Source organism: Manacus vitellinus, unplaced genomic scaffold, assembly GCF_001715985.3.
Source record: "Manacus vitellinus isolate BGI_N305 unplaced genomic scaffold, ASM171598v3 scaffold_10_pilon, whole genome shotgun sequence".
In the NCBI taxonomy this organism is placed as follows: domain Eukaryota; kingdom Metazoa; phylum Chordata; class Aves; order Passeriformes; family Pipridae; genus Manacus; species Manacus vitellinus.
This window is the reverse complement of record NW_021938838.1, coordinates 15113350-15126355: the sequence shown is the minus strand read 5'-3', so window position 1 is coordinate 15126355 and position 13006 is coordinate 15113350. Positions and strand designations below refer to the sequence as shown.

Here is a 13006-nt window from a genome sequence, read left to right as displayed (position 1 = left end):
TTATTCAAACCACACAAAACTCGTCTATAATCTTGTACTTACAGGGACATGTAATATCACATATGTGTATCAATTTATGATTTCACCAAAAAGTACCAGGCAAATGTTGAAATTCTGAACCAGATTGATGCTACTGGTATGTCAGGAGCAGTACAGAGGGACACATCATCACATCCCTGTGCAAGAGCTGAGTTATCTGAGTTATACTAAGGTGGGGAGCATACAGTTAAAACCTCCATGCAGAGTCTCGATTATTTCAACCATAAACTCCTGACTAAAAATGTTCTGTCTCTACCCATTTGATATGTAACTAAAGCTGTCAGGAAACATAGTGCAGTTTACACAGCATTGCCTTTTAAATGGAAGTAATGGGACATAAGAAAGACTTAAACATTTGGCTCTAATAAAATCTATTCTCACAGTAGCAGAGACCCAAATACCAGATTTCTGGAAAAGGTAACACTAACAGGCATTTCAGTATGTATTATAAAATGGTCCCTCTAAACTATTTTGTTTAAAGTTGAAAGAAGGACATGATAGAGTGATTAAAATATATATATAAATGCTTATCTTATTCCTGTATGTAATCAAGCTATTACTAGTTTTCAAAAGGCAAATCTGATAGTTTTCACATCACAATCTTGTTTAACATTTTCTGACTGTTCTTAGACTGCAGAGTTAAAGCATAATATTTAAGTTAGAAAGCTAGTAAATGTCATTTTGAATTATCTTCACATACATAAAGTAGCATACTGCAGGAGTATTTTTGTCTTTGTGAGTCCAGGAAAACATATATAGGTCCTAGTCTATAATTCCAATATCCCTAAAGAGTTTAGATTTTCTCCTTTTTTACTCCTCAAAAGTTGTATATAATTATGGCTTAAGCTGCTTTGGGAAAAAAACGAATTTCTGAGCTCAAAAAGGTTTTTCCGAAGAGCAAAATGCAGAATGCATGATAATAAAATGCAGGATTTTATTTTGGTTTTCAATAAATACTATATGAGCATTATAGATAAATATATAGATAAAGTTAACAAGCCACTCAGGAGGAATTCACTGAATAAGTCTACTAGTTATGTTTTGCTATATGTCACTCTAAATGATGGCCTGTTATCCATTTGCCTTTTATCTTTCTATCTAGAATATGTGTGGCCCAATAAAAAAGAATAAATTTGTAAGATGAACAGCTCGCTTTGCAGATTTAAGAGTGTAATTTTCACTTTACACAAAATTGAATTTTTTCAAGGCAGCGAGACGATGGAGTTTACTCTAGCACTAATCCCTCTGAAAAAGCAAACTGAAAACAACAATGAAGCAAAGAAAGATGTGGGTGGTCTGAAGAGTTTTCTTTTAGATTTAAGTAGACATACAGTAGATAGCTCCAAAGGCTTTGCTCCAACAGGGGCCTTACCTTGAAGAATTTTTCTTCCCACAGTGAAATCATTCCTAAGACTTTAAAGCTGGGCTGAGGGGTTTTCTTTTGAATTCCTCTGCCTACAAAGCCCACCGAAGCGCTGGAGGCCATTGCTACCTGAATGAGCAGCTTTACATCTAAGTTCTTTTATTTCAAACAATGAAAAGATATGTTCAAGGCTGCCGACTCTTCCCATCAAATGCTACCCCAGCTTCTCACTCGGGCCCCATTGTGGCACATTGTACCTATTTGTGGAGGCACTTAAGTTTAAAATGTGCTTAACTTTAAAATGTGTTCAAGTCTCACTGACTCTGCTACCAAGGTTTCCTTATACTAAGTCTCTTAAAAGTGATCTATGGAAAACGAAGGGTGAAAAAAGTGACACAGAAAAAGGAGAAGAGATCAGCAAGAAAAAAGAAGCAAACTGGTGAATACAGACTATGCCAACAACAGAGTATGTGGGGAATGAAAAATGTTCAGCTCTAGCAATAATCATGTATCTTACAACTCTGATGTCCCCTTTTTCCTGCTGTTGAGAGCCCCTTCACAAGCAGAATATCTCAGTTCTGTAAATTGTGCAAAAATGTAGTGGTGTTTTACGGATCTGCAGAACTAGGATTAGCCTCCACAAAGTAGTTTAATTTATGATTTACTCAGGATTTGAGCTATGGGTTTTGGGCTTCTCAGTTCTGAGGATAAAAGATCAGGAAGGAAAGAGAACAGTTACTTATCTTACAGCCATTGTGGTTCACTGAGTTATGTGGTCTATATGATGTGCACTCGATGCACATGGGATTAAACTGCTTTTTTTTTACTATCTGCTTCCATTATAGGCAGGGCGACGTCCTGAATGTCTTCCTGCCCATCCCAACCTTTCCTGATTCAAATGCAGGAAATAACAGAACAGAGTATAAAGTATGGTATAGATGTAAATGCTACATGTAAGTCTTCAGAGCCTTGTCTCTGAACTTACTCTTGCTGAACTTTCACTTTGAAAGTGTCTGTTCACAGCAAAAGTCATGGACAGAAGTGCAAAAAGCAATACTCAGTTCTACATACAAAACTGGTCTTTGTGTCAGTACAAGGAAAAGGAACAGCTGTGAGTCCTCCAGCTGCTCTGCTGTACCTGCTGGGCAGGCAGATACTGCTCCATGGCACAGGACACAGAGGAATTCAGCCACAAAGCAGCTTCTGGGGTGGTATAACAGGGACATCTCTTGCACACCATGCCTCAGCTACACCTAATAACTGACTGGGCACATGTTCTCATAGGACAAATGCAAGGAAAGAAAGTTCACTTCAACATCCACATCAGAAGGTGCCAATTAGCTGCATAACCAAAGAGCCAATTTGGCCAAAATGTGGTCAAACCTGTTTGTCACGCAGACTGAAATTAAAATTGAGCAATCCATAAGATCAGCATTTGAAGGATTGCCCTTCTTCAGACTGATGCCCACTTTTCAGGAGAGGAGGGACTAAAAGCCACCACTCCCCATCTAGTATGGAGATGGCCCATGTAGCTCTGTTTTCACATCACCACCAAACCTGGAGAGGAAGTTTCCAAAGAGACACATAATCCCAGTCAACAGTTTCAATCCAGGAGCACTTTAACAGAAGAAGGTTAAGAGAAAGTGAGAAAGACACCAGTGCATCCTTTTTTTTACAGCAGATCTCTTACTAGGTATCAGAAATGATCTACCCAGAACTGAGCCACGGCAGGCGGTGCCCTCAGCACACACATGCAGATGTCACAGAGGCAAAATGCCAACTTCAGTGGATATTGCTAGAAAAGAGAAGACAAACTCAGGTGGACTGTGAATCTGTACTCAAAGCAGAAGCTATCTAGACAGACACATGAAGAGCAAAAGAAAACAAATTCTTTGACATTTCCATATATATTCTGTACAACTGGCCCACCTGTCTGGGATGAGTCTATAAAAATGATTAGAAAAGGATGGATTGCTTTCGTAAAAAGAAACCTGTTTTCACTTGGTCAGGCAGCAGCAGTGACTTCAGTCACGTTAGCAGCCAAATTTTGAAAGGAATATCTACATACATGTCCCACAAATTTTACCAGACTATTTATTTGCTGTGTGTATGTCAAAGTGCAGAAATTCACAAAGAGGTGCTTTCATGTTCAAAGGAGCTAAATTGCAGTCCTCATGCAGACTAAATCATCAGTGAAGTCAGTTGGAATTTGTCGACACAGGGTTTGCCAAATTAGCCAAAAACAGGCAATCACATGGAAAAGGTAATCAACTCACAAAATAGGTAATCAGACTTACAAGTATGTGTTTGCTCTTGCACAATTTTCGACACTATTAAAGAACCCTTTGAAAATGTGGCCAAAAGCCTTTAAAGCCGCCCATAATCCCAGGTCTTCATATATTTCTGAAATTCAAAATATTTGTAGTTCTTCAGAACTGCCTGTAAAAGTTAATGAAATATGGTGCAACAAGAAGTGGTAGTGACCACAGCTATTTTTTGATGATCTGTAAACAACCCAGATTAGCCCATCTTGCATCAGGAAATCTAATGTCAAGAAGGGAGTCAGAAGATATTCAGTGTGTTAATCCTGTCACTGCTGTCATCTTTGTGCAAGTATGCCTGGACTCAACCACTTCTATCCCTGGGAAGTAGCACAGGATATGCAAAGTTTTTGGGAAAACATGCATTACCTTTCTTGCCTATTCCTTAGAGAAAGCTTTAATAATACTGAAAATAGTGGAAAATAGGAATATAAGTGGGAATATAATTAATCATATTTTTCTAGTTACCTGAAGTAGCTTCAATTAGTACTGCTTGATGTAAATGAGAGCAGAATCTAGACCTGTGCTCATAATTTGAAATTAGGACCCTATTAGCAGATGTTACTACACTTCTAGCGAAGTTCACAGTTTAAAATGAAAGCTTCTAATATTACTAAATATTACAGTTATATTTTAGGCCTCCAGAAAGAGTTACTAATGTCTTAGGTCAGGAACAACTTGCTGTCTCTATTGTTTCATCAAGGATTTAGGTTTTATAATGACCATAAATGGGAATCTTAAACTGTTACTATGGATTGGCAGAGAATTTGTTTAAACAGAGAGCTATTTTAGAAGAGAATTGGAAAGGAGGCCTACCAGTGAGAAAGCAGCATTCACATTGTTTGTATTATTAGAAATAAGGATTATACAAAGGTTCCACTGGTAAATAAAAAGATACCACTTCTGACATAAGAATTCCCCCTTAGCCCTCTGAACCACACAGACAAACAACAAGCACAAACTGCCCTGACTCTGCTAACAATTAGTGCAATGGCAGAGTTAAATTTAAATTACAGTCTAAATTAAACTGAAGCAAAATGCTCAGAGCCATTTATTACGAGGGAAGTCTTGCAACATGGAGAAGTGGGTGAATGTCAGTCACAGCCAATACCCTGGGCTGCAGGGGAGTAGCTGGGTGTTATTTCAGGCACAACTGGAAGAGAGGCAAAACATTCCAAGCAATTTCCTAGTAACTGTTAGGCTGGTGACTTGGGGGCTGCACACACACCTTAAGCCCATAAATGACACACCTGAAGACTGGTGGTTCTCACACCCCCTGGGTTCAAAACACTTTGCATGACAATACTGTAGGTACACAGTGTTGGTTATATCTTACTGCTTTTCACTGTGGTACATATTCTGAGAGGCTGGATATACAGCACAAAATTATATTAGTAGACACTTAACCAAAATTAAGCTTTGCTTCATCACAAAACATTTCTTATCCACTTTTTTTCATTTTGATCGAATTCCCTACAGAGTTTTTGTCTTGGAGTTCTTAGTTTTTCAAATTGTTCTAAAAATTTAAAACCTTTTAAGATAATCAAAGTTCAAACACAGTTTCTGAGTACATCATTTTAACTGTCTCATTTCTTTGAAGAATCGTGTGACCAAAAGACATAGAAAATCAGATTTAGAACTTAAAAACCAGGGTTGGTTACTTGCCATTAAATGACAGAGCTCAGTTTTGTCTGAAAATTAAGCATGTTAAAAAAAATATTTTTTGAGAGAATATTATTTGGAATGAGACCTTTTTAACTGGTTTTGGGTTGTTTTTTTTTTAAGAAGAAGACATCTTAAGTACCTTGCAATATCTTTCATTTAACAGTTGGCAGAAGGAAACTCCCAGATGAACATTGGCCTCTGTCTTTCTCTTTAACCAGCTGAGTGATCCAAGCTTTTAATAAAGCTGTTCCAATTATTGTAAAAGTCATCTAGTACCTTATAGCCACAAATATTGACAGTTTATTGCACAACGCATTCATGACATTTGAAGGTCAGATCATACATAATACATACACTTTTATAAAAGTGTCTGGAACAAAGAGATACATGATCAGCAATTACATCTTACCATTCAATGGTATGATTTTATACTTATTTAAAATGAAATACTATATGAAATGCAAATTGTTAATAAAACACAAAATAGTTCATTTTCTGCATTTATCATTTTATTAATCAGCAATACCAAGTTCAGTTGTAGAAAATCAATGGAATGCCATTCATGCCCCAAGAATATTACAGTTAAATATCATTATCCTGCAAACCATCACATGTATTCTTAGCTCAGCATGAGAAGAAAGTAAGCTTCAAACTCTAATCTCACTACTGTGTACCTCTCCAGCCCTACTGAACTCAGTGTAACTTCACCACTTAGATTTGAGTCAGGACCTTACCATATTATGAAAATATAAGTTTTGGTAAAATTGAATTGAAATGAAACTGAAAGGAGTGCTGCAGACTTTTTTTTTAAATATATGCACGTGCCTGCATGTCAAACTTCTTCACCCTCTTCCAGTGCTTGTGACTTTTAAGGCCATTCCAAAGTCATATGCACATGCACAAATGGTATAATTAAAAGGTATAGGTCTACGCAGTCAGACCTGTGCACAGTCCTTCAATGAATTCAATGAACATCAGAAATTCACAGAGCACAGCCATGAGAGTGCTTGTTTTTGCTTAAATAGTCTTCACTTCAATGGTATCACTACTAGATCCTGGAACCTCCACCTACCTCATGAGAGCTGAGCTTGCAGCAAATGGACCACTACACTGGTCCCTCTAACACCATTTTTGCCAGTTTATTTCAAAACTGCAGGATGAAAAATCTTCTTTCCTAGGTTCTTCATATGCAGGACTCTTCCACCACTCAACTCCTTCACTGGCTTTTCAGATCTACCACTCCAAAATCATGTCTCTGAAATCCCACTTCCTTAATTTGACTGTATAGATCAAAGCCTTTTAGATCCCAAATCACCAAGTTTACCAGATGAAGTTCATGAAATTGCACTAGATTTGTATAATCTTACCACCAGAAAAGTTGATGCTTTAGAACTGGATGTACTTTGCCACCAGAATGTCATTTTATCTAGGTGCTAGTTCTTGCTTTCCTCAGAAGAGCACATCTGAGCTGCCAGAACACCTTATTGTACTTCACAGTCCAGAATGTGTATCTTCACAAGCAAAGCTGATACCTTTTGTATCAGAAGGGTTGTGCTTAAATATATACTCATGGATCTCTCCTTGGTATTTTGCCAGTGTTCTTTGCCATCTATCCTCAAAATTTACTTTGGTGTCTGTTTATAATTTTGGTAGCAATGTTAGCTCTCAAACCCTCCATACAATGTGCTTTCCATGGTTTTGTCCTCCCTTTCTTAAAAAAGCTTAGAATATTCTGCAGTTTTACCAAATGTTTGTGCCAAAAGCAGTCTGTGATTCCCATGTCTCAATAGTTTTCTTACCCAAACCCTTGGCTCACCTGTCTTAGCTTTGATCCTGTCACATAAATTTGAAATGGGCACTTGATTACGGACCAGAGAGGACAAAGACTTTCCAAACTTTATACAGATTGTTTACTGCTTTTGGAGAAAATTCCAGTGGGGAATCTAAGCGCAGAGGCTATCCAACTGGACCATCTTTTGGATTTGTATGTGTTATTTGTAGGCAGGTGTTCAGGTACCAGATGGCCTTAAAACCCATACTACTCAGGTTATAGCAGCTTCTACAGGCTGTCTGCATCATATTCCCATCTCTGAGATTTGCAGAGTGGCTACATGGAGCTTGATAAACACTTTTACCTAGCATTGCTCTCCTGATGCCAAGGCTAGATCAGATATCCAATTTGGGAGAGTTGCCTTACAGTCCCTCTTTAATTAAGTACTCCTGATCTCCCACTCCTGGGATGGATTGCTACTGCTGATTAAGCTCCAGAAGTAAGGATCTGTGGAGGCAATTTCATGAGGGAGAAAATGAAGTTGCTAGCTAATCAACTAAAATAACCATTAACTGGACTTCTGTGAATGAATATATTGCCTTCTTCTCGCTTCCATACTTACCCTGTTTCTTCCACATGTTAGAGTCTCAACATACCTATAAACCAACAGGTAAGATGTGCTTCATTATGACCTCTGTCTTGTTCCTAACACACACATGGGACAAACAGAACCATTTGGTACAGTGTACAGGCTACACTATGAAGAAAATCCAAGTGTCAGTAAACTGTAAGAAAGATGATGAATCTGGGTGGAGGAAAGTGCTACTGAACTTATTTTCTTTAGGTTCTTCTCATGTGCCAAATAATGCAGTCTGAAAGATTCTAAAAGGCACAAATGAACACCCACCACCATATAGTTTTCAAAATCTATTAATATCTTTTAAAATCTTTTGAGTACTTGTACAGGAATATTTAATAATTACACTAGACAGGTTTCCCCCTGAGTTGCTGGGTTTAAACAAATCCAAACACAAAACAAATCATTCTTTTTCAAGTCAGAGCCACAGACCTGCCTACTTTCTAAGTAGCTCTCAGGCCATCAGGTATCACTGGATAAGTTCTTGCACACCATTGTTTAAGAAAACCTCTTTTCATTATTATTATCATCTTATCACAGGGTGGCAAAATCAGCACAGAATTGCCAGTAGCAGATCATCATATTTTATAAAAGCTCATTCTAATAAAGAAAAATGTAAATTATTTAAAATGTCACAGGAACATCTCTCTGTAGACACCGGTAAGAAAGAAACCAACAAAAGAATCAGTCACCTAAAAGCATCTGTACAGGTAGCTAAATTACTAATTTTCCCCTCAACAAAATGAGAAAGAATTAAAGATTGTCATTCCATTTAGAGCTTACTGATTACAGAGGTGCTGACAGAGTCTCTAAAGAGTGAATAATGTCATGGTGTGTATTACAACTTTTGGACTCTGACAGACTTTTCCAGTAACCGTATTTTCTTACTTTTAACTTACCAGTGCTGTCTTTAAACTAAATGACCACTTTGAGCTAATACCAATGCTTCTGTAAACAATTTTCCTCCCATTAATTTCTTTGGTACACGCCACTTAAGTATAACTTTCAACTTCTTTACCCATTTGACAAAAAAATGAGCTATATTTGAAAAAATGCTTATAAGCAACTCTTAACTGCTGAACCTATTTTACTAGCACCCTTTCTTATAAATAAAATATGTTAATTATATAATTTTTGCTATAACAGAAAAATATTGATTAAATTCATTACTTTGAATCTTGAGAAAGGATCCTTTAACTCTTCACCATGAGTTTTTTTCTTCATTGATTTAACAGTGTATTCTGGACCTACTGAAAACATGATATTTTCTGAAGGGGCTCATTAATTGTTTTATACTAATGATGTATCTCAAAAAGTACATTACTAGGTCAACTCATATCCATGTTTTGTAAAATAGCCTTAAAGTACACAGATACTATAACATGCTATTTGTGGGCTATAAAGATATGAAATGCTGCTTATGGAGCTGATATATCAACAATTCCGTTTTCCTTTTCCACTATGAAAATATAAATTTTTTTTCATCTGAACTATCCTGGTTAAAAAAAAAAAAAAAAGAAAAAAAAAAGAGAAAAAATACTGTTTTGAATGTTCTCCTCTGATTTAGCTGAGCTTGTGGCAATAACTGGTTTAGGCATCAGCTTCAGTATGCTGGAATGATCCTGAAACTAATTTTGCATGTGTTGGAGTTGGACTGTGGCCACACACGTCAGTATGCTGGAACAGAGTTATCTAAATCCTGAGCCTTATTTTACATGTGCTGGTGTTGGACTGTGGCCCTGCAATCTTTTAGGTCTCCATCTGTAGCTATCAAAGCCAGGGTGTGCCCAGCCGCTCGCTACTGCTCACTGCTCTCCTTCCACAGAAAAGCTCCAGGCTCACAACCACCCTCACACACACACTGGTGTGACTGGGAGCTCTTCAGAGCCCTGGCAAGTCTCATCAACCTTTCTCTGAAGCCTCCTTGCTGCCATGGCCGGCCTGTTGCAGTGCATCACACTTCTTAGATCACTACGATCCTACCCGGTTACCAAGTCCCACATCAGTGACGAGAAATATCAACCTCTTGGACAGATGTTCCCTCAGATTCAATACCAGGTAAAACAGCCCACTAACTTTTAAGCAAGCTATGAAGATGAAAACCACAGCTCCCCAGCTGATGGAAGACCCCTCTGAGTTTCCCAGCATGACAGTGTTTTCCCTGTCAGCCAAAGTCTAGTCCAAAGCTAGTGATTCTTTACTTCTGGGGAAGTGGACAAGAAAAGATCAGGCACTCAGAAGCTAACAATACAAGCTCCTCCAAAAATACAAGAAACATTGTCTGTGCACCAGTCTGGAACATCAACACAGAGGCTGCAATGGGGACTGAGCAAAGCAGAGGTCACTGTACAAGGTGCTTATCACCCCAAGATGAACTGGTAACCTCCAGGGACATACAGGCTGATGGTAATGTGATACAAAGTTTTTGCAAGCCTCCTTCTACTTATTTACAGTTCCTCCACATTAATCTACCAGTAAATACATATTTTAACCCATCGGGAGCATCTATAAAATTAGGAGATAATCCAGGCTTGCTTGATTTGCAAGTACATTTCTCTACCAGAAATTAATAACTTTTTGTCTCTATGGAGCCTAGAAAACTGAGGAAAAAACTTTGTACTAAGGTCAAAATCAGACATTCGAATGAAGATCAGACATTCGAATGAAATCAGACATTCTTCTCTGGCTGGACAGACACAAGTTAGCTTACTGTCTGCCTCAGAGACAGAGAAAGACTTATTTCAGAAGAAGGAGGGTTGTTCATTCTCTTAACTTATTAGCAATGCACTTTCTTCAGCTCCAACACCAAAAGAAATTCAAAACCCAGGTAGTCTGCATGCACGGAAGCACCTTTTGTTTAATAAATAATTCAAACATGTATTCCTTTTTAATTTAAAAACGGTCTGACTGAACAGTCAACAGAGTGAACTAAAGTTGGCAAAATACAGTGTTGAAAAATTAAAAAGTGTATTCAAGGCCATATTCATTTGCTTCACTTCTCATATACTGGAGAGACAGGATGTGCTGAAGTTCTAGCTTTTTTCTTTTACTTTTAAATTATACACATACAGTCACATGATGCTCACTTGCCTTTGAAAGCTGCCTTGCCCTGGAATTAGTCTTTCTCTCTTTCTGATACCAGTACAGCAGCTGCTGCTCCTCTACCTTATGAACATCATCAGAAATTCAGCCAAAATGTTCTCACGAGCTCCTCTGCCATGCCTGTGAGGGCCAGGCTGAAACTATCGACCATCTTGGAAAACAGAAATGCTGTAAAACATTCTGGAAATATTCAGATCATCATCTGAATTATGGTCCCATATATCAATAAGTGTATAGTAAGGTACAGGAAACACATCTGGCTGCAAAAATCTGCAGACAATGATGCAATGAGATCCATTCCAGGACTGAATTTGTAACACATTACAGCAAATGCATACAAATACTTGGGATCAGTCGAGTGCATATAGGACTGACTTTTCCTCTGGAAGACAGTCAAAAGCATATAGCATTATCTTAAACATGAATTCACAGGCTCAGTTTCTGTAAAACAAAACTCTTAGCAGTAAGCAGCTAAGGATAAGAAAACAGAGTACTAATAGAGTCAACTCTTACACTTAGCCTTCTGTACCACAGTGTTTCAAAGAATTTCTTGAATCATAGAGCAGACAGCAAGTAAAAAGTAATGCTGTGGTAAATCCTCCTTTATTTCAGACTCCTGGAGATATACTCATTCCCCCCCACATCTCAAAGCAGCAGCAGGTACTTAATGCCTTCCCAGCAAAGCAAAACCTTTAGGCCTCTGCTCTTCTGAGTGTTTGGTTCCCATCACTGTGAATGGCTTTGCCATTTTTGTATTCTTTCTGATCAGCAGCTTCTGAAGGAATGACCACTCTGTAACCATCAGACAACATCCACCTACATGAAATCACCAGCTTGATAACGCTCCCATGGCATTAAATGCTGACAGAAGGAAACCTTATCTCAGAAGGGTCAGATATGCAGGAAAGAAGATCTTTACTGGGAAGGAGAACAGGGGAAACCTAACCCTCATAAAGTAACACTGCCTTTATAGAAAATGACTTGGCAATAACATATCTTTCAAAGTGGACATACTTATTTAAAACACATCTTAGAGTCACTGGATGACAGACATGAGCCATTTTAGAACAGAAAGAAGTTTCACAAGTACATCTTGAATAATTACACATTATATGGAAGAAGACCAGGTTTTCTTCAAATTTTCACTGTTCTGAACAGCAGTAAAATTATCTGCACTATATGGGATAAAACCAGACCAGATAAACACCTTGTACAGATAGGAAACTTTCATCTTGCTCTGCTGTGAAAAAACAGCCTATGAATTATGTGTACAAAATGCATCCCTAAATATGACAAAATACGAACTATAGAGATTGTTTAGACCCAAACTCCTCCCCTGCAAGTCAGGGAGTCTTCAAATTCTAATTCTGGCCGATTACTAGCTTACACTGAGACACTATCCAGTAACTACCACCTCAGAGAACAGACTAATTTAAACTCTGAGAATGCAGGCTCCTGCATTTGTGGAGACACGTTTCCATGCCTTTTCAGGATGGTACTAGTGGGAGCCACTCCAATAGCCTGGCAAGGCCACGCAGAATTTGGTACATAACAAACTGGCTTGCAACCGATTCCATTTGAAAGCTGTCTACAGTGGGACTGGCCAACCTATCAAAGTCATGTATGGGGTTGAGAAAAGGTGAATGGCAGCATAAACTGGTCAAATGAAACTTAAATAATTTCAACAATTTTACTGGTACTGATTCTTTTCTGGCTATGAATTCTGTGATATCTCACTACAGATACATGCCCAGTGATGAGGGTTGTAAGTATTTGTTTCAAAAAATGGATCTTGTTGACTGCTGGGCAGTGGAGTTTGCTATACATGCTGAAATATTATGATCAAGGGTGGACAAACAAAACTTGTCACTGCTTAACAGTCAGTAACTCCCTACTGTTGTCATTCTTTCATCATAAAACTGCAGGAGAGTAGCATTGTGTATTTAAAATAAACAATGATGGAAAGATGCAACTTCAGAAAGGCAGCTCAGGTACCAGACAGGACACTGATGAGTGTTGCAGATCAGTGGAATTGCATTCCAGGAAAGAACTGCTGGATAGTCCATCACCTGCAGCACTGCTCCAGCGAGTGCTGTTCACCAAACAGC

At 38.2% G+C, this 13006-nt stretch overlaps 1 protein-coding gene across 2 annotated transcripts in view; it reads right to left on the bottom strand.

The window, feature by feature from the left end:
- The window catches only part of ZNF536 (zinc finger protein 536), a 241721-nt gene that overhangs the window by 130016 nt on the left and 98699 nt on the right, over positions 1–13006 (bottom strand). The gene's annotated exons all lie outside the window — the stretch shown is intronic.